The sequence below is a fragment of the Solanum pennellii genome, chromosome 12, assembly GCF_001406875.1.
Source record: "Solanum pennellii chromosome 12, SPENNV200".
NCBI lineage: Eukaryota > Viridiplantae > Streptophyta > Magnoliopsida > Solanales > Solanaceae > Solanum > Solanum pennellii.
This window is the reverse complement of record NC_028648.1, coordinates 62320411-62327197: the sequence shown is the minus strand read 5'-3', so window position 1 is coordinate 62327197 and position 6787 is coordinate 62320411. Positions and strand designations below refer to the sequence as shown.

At 33.9% G+C, this 6787-nt stretch overlaps 1 pseudogene; it reads right to left on the bottom strand.

Annotated features, from left to right (window-relative positions):
- Positions 1 to 1958: 1958 nt before the first annotated feature.
- On the bottom strand, positions 1959 to 4166 carry LOC114075342 (annotated as a pseudogene).
- Positions 4167 to 6787: the final 2621 nt, after the last annotated feature.

The window sequence follows — 6787 nt, the reverse complement described above, 5'->3', positions numbered from 1 at the left end:
TATATATATATATATATATATATATATCTTTAAAATATATAAAATAGTGTAGTGAAGTAAAACAATTTAATATATATGCACTACTCAAATAAATTATTTTCTAGTTGAAAAGTTCAACTAGTTGAAGAGTTCAAACTCCAATATTAAAAAAATCTTTCTTTTAACATAAAACTACTCTCTTTTATAGTATATAGTAAAAAGCCTGTAATATTCCTCATTCAACTCAACTCTCTTTCACTATATACACACCCAAGTCACTTTCGCCGTGCATACTTCTATATTTCTCATATAATAAATCGGGAAAGGAACAACTATATATTGGATATGCAAAAAATTTCATAAAGTGATTTAGAGAGTAATGTAATATTAAGTAAGATAGGATAATGTGAATTTTGGAGCTGAAAGGCCAAAAAATGATTGAACAAGATTTTCAAAAAGTACAACAAAATGAAGTATCAAATCAAAAGGACAACATTTTGATAAAATGATGAATATCATTACGTGACATGTTGTAAGGGCTTATGTTGGGATAACCTTATAAGATTCATGTTAGAGTGAGCCTTACAAACTCTTGCATGAGAATAGGGAGTGGTACTATATTTTATATTTTTTACTTTCAATCTTGAATATAATTTTTATTTGCTTGTATTATTAGTTCTTAATTGGCAAAAAATTGCTATTAAACGATTTTTCTTGCTTCTAACCCTATTTTATTAATTTTAACTTTATATGTGGTCGCAAATTTTTTTGACGGTTAAATTTTATTTTAAAATATTTATCATTCTTATTAAAAATAGATATATACAATACTTGTTATTAACAAAAAATAATTAGTCAATTCCCTTTACCCTTGGTCATAAATATAAAAAAGATATTTATATGATAAAAAGTATCAATATTGATTAAAGTAATAAGTAATGATAATGAGTAGTATAATAAGTTTTTAGTATTTAAGTAAGTCAAGTATGAATATTAGCAATAAATAATGGTCATTTCATTTAAACAACTCTAACACTGTTTTAGCTCATGCTCTATTCGTTGCTCTTTTTCCAAGTAAGCTTGTAATAATTGATTTAAACAACTCTAACACTGTTTTAGCTCATTCTCTATTTATTGCTCTTTTTCCAAGTAAGCTTGTAATAATCGATAAAGTATCAAAATTTCCATTATGATCTATAATTCCAAAGATAACATACGAGGAAAATATTTGCAGTAATCTCTCAAGAAAATGGTGTACTAATGATTTAAATACGATTTTCATTCATTTAAATTTGTATGGTATTTTTTGCAATTTTTATAAATTAATTTGACTAATTTTCAAAACGAAAATAGATTATATTAAATATATTTTAAAATATTAGTTCAAGTAACTGTGACAAATAAAAAATATACTACATATGTATGGTACATTGTTAAATACTCTTTCATCCTTAATCAACAGGTTTCGGGTATGGAGTCGCCTTTGTTAGATAGTGTATTATCCCTAAATGTGGCTAGTTTTTTTTTAATTTATATTTTTTAATTCAATTTACAAATATATAAATTTCATTTGAATTTTTTAAAAGATTATGTGAGCAAATTCTCAGTCATTGACTTATGAAAAATGAAATGTGCATCATAAACTGGGACAAAGAGACTAGTGTATAAATTAGTTTAATTTTAAAGATACTTAAATTTTTCATATCCAAATTCATAGTCAAAATTAAAAAAAATAAGAAAAAAACTTAAATCTAACATTTTGATAGAGAGAGTTGTCAAAATCTTTTTAATTTCAACATAAAAGAAAGGAACATCCATTTCAAAATAGTTGGTGATAAAATCCTATATTAGAACATGAAAAAACTCTATAGCTAAGAAGCATTTTCATGTAAAAAAAACTCTATAGCAATCTAGGCTAGAAACAATTGCGTGTTAGAATGACCTATAACTTCTGCTCAAACCAATAGTAAAAAATCCTATTAGCTCTTTCCTATAAGGTAAATATGATTTCTCTTATTCTTAACATAATGCACAACTTGCTGAGTCGCCGCCGGTAAACCCTTCTCTCCTCCGTTGGTTTTCGTCTTCTTTAATTTTCCAGCCATCTTCAAAACCATACTAGATTTTTTTTGCTTTTGGTGATTAATTCGTTTTCTATTACCTTTTTTGGTTTGAAAAATACAAAATTGTCCTCTTCCTTCCCTTCACTATTACTCCTTTGTAAGAGATCTTGGATCCTCGGCCATCGCTTCGATACAAATTCAGTTGATTTATTCTTCTTGCATTTTCCTGTGATGACTCACTTATCTTCGACTTCCTCATATAGTAACTTTTGGCAGGTATCGTCTCCACTTCATCTGCCCCCGACGATGTTGTTGATTTACTTGTTTTTAGAACCGAATCCTTCAATGGAATCAAAATTGATTTATCCTTCAAATCTGAATCGCTTAGCAATAGATCGCGGTTGAAAAGAGGGAAAATTGGCTGCTGGAATTTAGTTTGACCATCATACATGAATTTATTCGAATTCTCAGAGACTAAAGAGAATTCAAAACCTTCTTTGCTATGGTTATCCTTCGCCTGAAATTCATCGGAGATCTTTGCAGTGATATCCGATGAAAGTCCAATATTGTTGAAACTAAGGCACAAATATTCATCTTTTTTTATTTTAAAATGGAGAAGATCCTACAGAGATATTATTTCTCATGAATTTATATCAATTATGATTGATTCTACTATAAGTACCAACCATGTTTAAATTTATAATTAATTTCCTTTTATTCAGATTAGTAACTTAAATATGTTTACAGTCTGCTAACTACTAGTCAAGTTTTAAAATGTATAATTGATTGCGTAAAATAATAATAATGATTGAAACATAACTTTTATTTGATATTTATTATGTTTAAGTTCTTTGAACTAATGGTAGTATGACATGAAAATTGATAAATATAAAGTAACGAGAGCGAGAGAGGAAAAATTAGGTTATTCTAAAGAAATTATATGCGCACAACAGATATTATTTATATTTATTTAGGATTGAGACATAAGTGTGTAGGAATTATCACTTCAAAAGCAATATTCGTTGTTTGATGGTTATTATTACTCATTTTAAATTATAAGTATATTATTTGAAATTAACAAACTCAAAATACCTTACCTTTCTTTAATTTTCTTTTTTACTTTGATAAATAATATATGTATGTGATTTTTTTTAAATACAGTGTGAGAATAAATATTGTGATGACCAAGAAGGTCATTTTTTTTTAAATTTTAAATATCCGATTAACTTGAGTTAATTAATTGAGGAGTATTTATAGATAAATATTCATTTAGTAAGGGTTAATTAATTAATGAATAATTGTAAATAATTAACTTAACCAATAGTTAATGGACTAAAGTGATAATTTATTTAAGACCCTATATTATTTGACCTATATATAACAAAAGAAGTGGGTAAAAATTTACCCATATAGTACTTAATTAATTCACAAAAGGAAAAAAAAAAGAAAAGAAAAAGAAATTGGGAACGGAAGAAGGGTGGCCGACTGCTTCAGGTATAAACTAAAGTGTTCATTTTTTTTCTTCTTACGTAGCATTAATTGCTCTTCTGCAGATGATTCCATCAATTGTTATACATATGTACATAACAATATTATATTATAATTGAATGCAAAAAGGGATTTGGAATAAAGAATTGATATATACATAAATATATAATATTTTAATGTAAATAATTGGAAACAATTGGTGTGTTAGACACTGACCAATAACATTTTGAAATGTGATGGAATTAATGTTAGAAATTCAAAGTACATCAAATTGAGGTTTGAAACAGTGATATCTCGTGGGTTATTCGTAATTGACGTTATTTTTTTCCGTTGTTTTTCTTATTTATATCATATCATAATTCAAGTTTTGATAGGTTGACATGTCTAATTAAATATTATATGTACAGTACTAAGTGAATATCATTAGAATTATGATATTGGGAAGGAATTAATTGGAGTTTAATCCTAGGCTTGAAACTTCAAAATCTATGATAGTTGAAATGTTAGTTGACATCAAGAATTACAAACTTGATTATAAATTTGGGGTGTATTTTTAGGTCAAGGTTAAACACATAGAAGTGTGAATGTTGTTAGTTCTGAAACCTTATTGTGAATATATACTTGAATAGATTCCATTGGTTCGGAAGCTCTACGGAAAGGGAAGGCTCAAGTCCAAGAGTAATTATTCGATTGGCTAAGGCAAGTGGATTTCTAAACTCTTGTTAAGCGTATGAAATTTGTGTGTTTCCTTGTGTGATGTTGAGAATGATCTGGAGACTTGTTGCTTATTTGTTGGTGTTGTATTCCTTGTTGCAAATTGTGCTTTGTTATCAAAATGACTATCTCCTCATTTTTATTTTAGTATGTAATTCAAACTGCATTTGAAACATGGTTGTGATAAGAGGATGTACCAATTCGAGGGTCGTAACGCGCGCCGCGATGGATATTATATTTTGAGGGACGTATCGCGCGCCGCGACGGTTACTATTATTGAGGGTCGTGTCGTGCTCCGCGACAGATGCATGACAGATATGTCCCCCATGGGTCCCAGACTGAGAGACAGCGGGTGTGTACCGTTAGGTAAGACATGCATCACTATACTTGACATTGCATCTCATGGCATTGCACATTTTATTATTGATGAACTTGAACATGTGTTTTGCTGATCTTGTGATTGTTTCTCTGTGAAGCTTGTGACTGTTGAATATTGAGTTGTTATTGAGAATGTGTAAACTGATAGAGTGTGGTTATTGAGTTGTGTGTTTGGTAAACTGTAAACTGTTAGGCTGTAGCGTGGAGGTTTAGATAGGGTGTAAGGAGTACCCGTATTTTGTTCACTTAACTTGTGTTTAGAGGTTTGCTTGTTGGGTACCGCGTGGTTTGGTACTCACCCCTTGCTTCTACAAATTTTTGTAGGTTACGAGCCCGGATCTTCGTGATACCTGTCATTCTTTTCGTTACCGAGGCATCTTGTGGAGGGTTGTGAGGTAGCGGTTTGTCATCTCAGCGAACTTTCTTACTCCAGTTTATGACTTTGTTTTTACTTGAAAGACAACTTCATTTTAGACTTCTATTTTATTTCAATTTTAATATTTACATTAGAGGCTTGTGCACATGACAACCTGGTTTTGGGAATTAAATTAATATGACTTGGTTTCATAATAGAAATTTTTGTTGGATTGTCATTTACTTCCGTACTTTCTTAGATATTGGGTTTTAGGCTGACTTGTCTTGGTGGGATAAGACGAGTGCCATCACACCCATTTTTGGGTCGTGACAAAATGGTATCAGAGCCCCAGGTTCATAGGTCTCACGTGTATACAAGTCGAGTCTACGTAGAGTCTCAAGGATTAGTACGGAGACGTCTGTACTCATCTTTGAGAGGCTATAAGGATTACTAGGAAACTTCCTTTCGTTCATTCTTTCTCATCGTGCGTAGTCGCCTTCTTTTGTACTGAGTTGTTGTATACTCTTTTGACATATGAAGAGGACTAGAACTAATGTTACTGGTTGTAGAGGGGAGGCGCTTCCCGAGGCAGTTGTTGAGGCCCCAGCTAGGGGTAGGGGTAGATCTCGAGCTAGAGGTCGTGCTAGTAGTACGACAGTAGCCAGAGGTCGTGGACGTGGAACAGCACTAGAGAGAGGTCGTGCTAGAGAGGTCTCTCCAGAACCTCAGATTGATGGCAAAGAGGACCAGGTTCCTCTAGAGCCTGTAGTCACACCTTTGCTTCAGGATACACTATTGAGGGTGTTAAATGTGCTAGAGGGCTTTTCTCAGGGTTGTGGTACGACTGCCACACCACATGACTCTCGTACTAGAGAGGGGGCTCAGACCCAAGAGCAGAAACAAGCTCCAGTTGTTCAGGATGGGGTGGGGCAACTACCAGTAGATCCCGCGGTTCAGAATGATGTTGCACTAGCAGTTGGGGGCCAAGTTGCATCGATGGTTGCTTTGACAGAGGATGAGTAGCGTAGGTATGAGAGATTTCGAAAGATGGACCCACCTCAGTTTCAGGGTGGGAAGAGTGAGGACGCTCATGAGTTTCTAACTACCTGCCGAGAGTTACTAGAGGTGGTTGGATTAGCTGAGTCACATGGGGTTCGATATGCTACACTCCAGCTTCGTGGACCAGCGAGAGACTGGTGGAGGACTTATTCGGGGGTTTTGCCAGTTAGATCTCCTCCAGTGACTTGGGACCAGTTTTCTAGTGCATTCCAAGATCGTTTTATCCCATGGAGCGTGAGAGAGGAGAGTCGCTTGAGGTTTGAGAGTCCGAGACAGGATGGTTTATCGGTTACAGAGTATGAGGCGCGTTTTTGCCATGTTGTCTAGGCATGCGTTGGCCATTATTCCAAATGAGAAAGAGAGGATCCGCAGATTTGTGAGGGGATTGACTTTCTCTATTAGGTCAGCTGTGTTTCGGGCATCTAGGGAGGGGGCTTCTTTCCAGTCCGTTGTGAGCGCCGCCAAAGAGGCGGAATTGATGGAGAGAAAGGAGTTTGGGGACCCTAAAAGGGCCCGTATATCAGGCTAGTTTCATGGTGCCTCATTTGGAGGTAGGGGATCACAGAGAGTGAGTGATTTTTTTCAGCAGTGGGGACCTATTCATGTATCTATGCCGACATTTGTGGGTGGCCAGACATCTAGGGGTTCTTATAGCCCGGGTCAGGGCTCGTACGGTTCACAGCAGCAACCTACAGGGCGAGGATATAATAGTGGGTTTTCAGGGTCCACACAGCAGTTCCCAGGTCAGAGA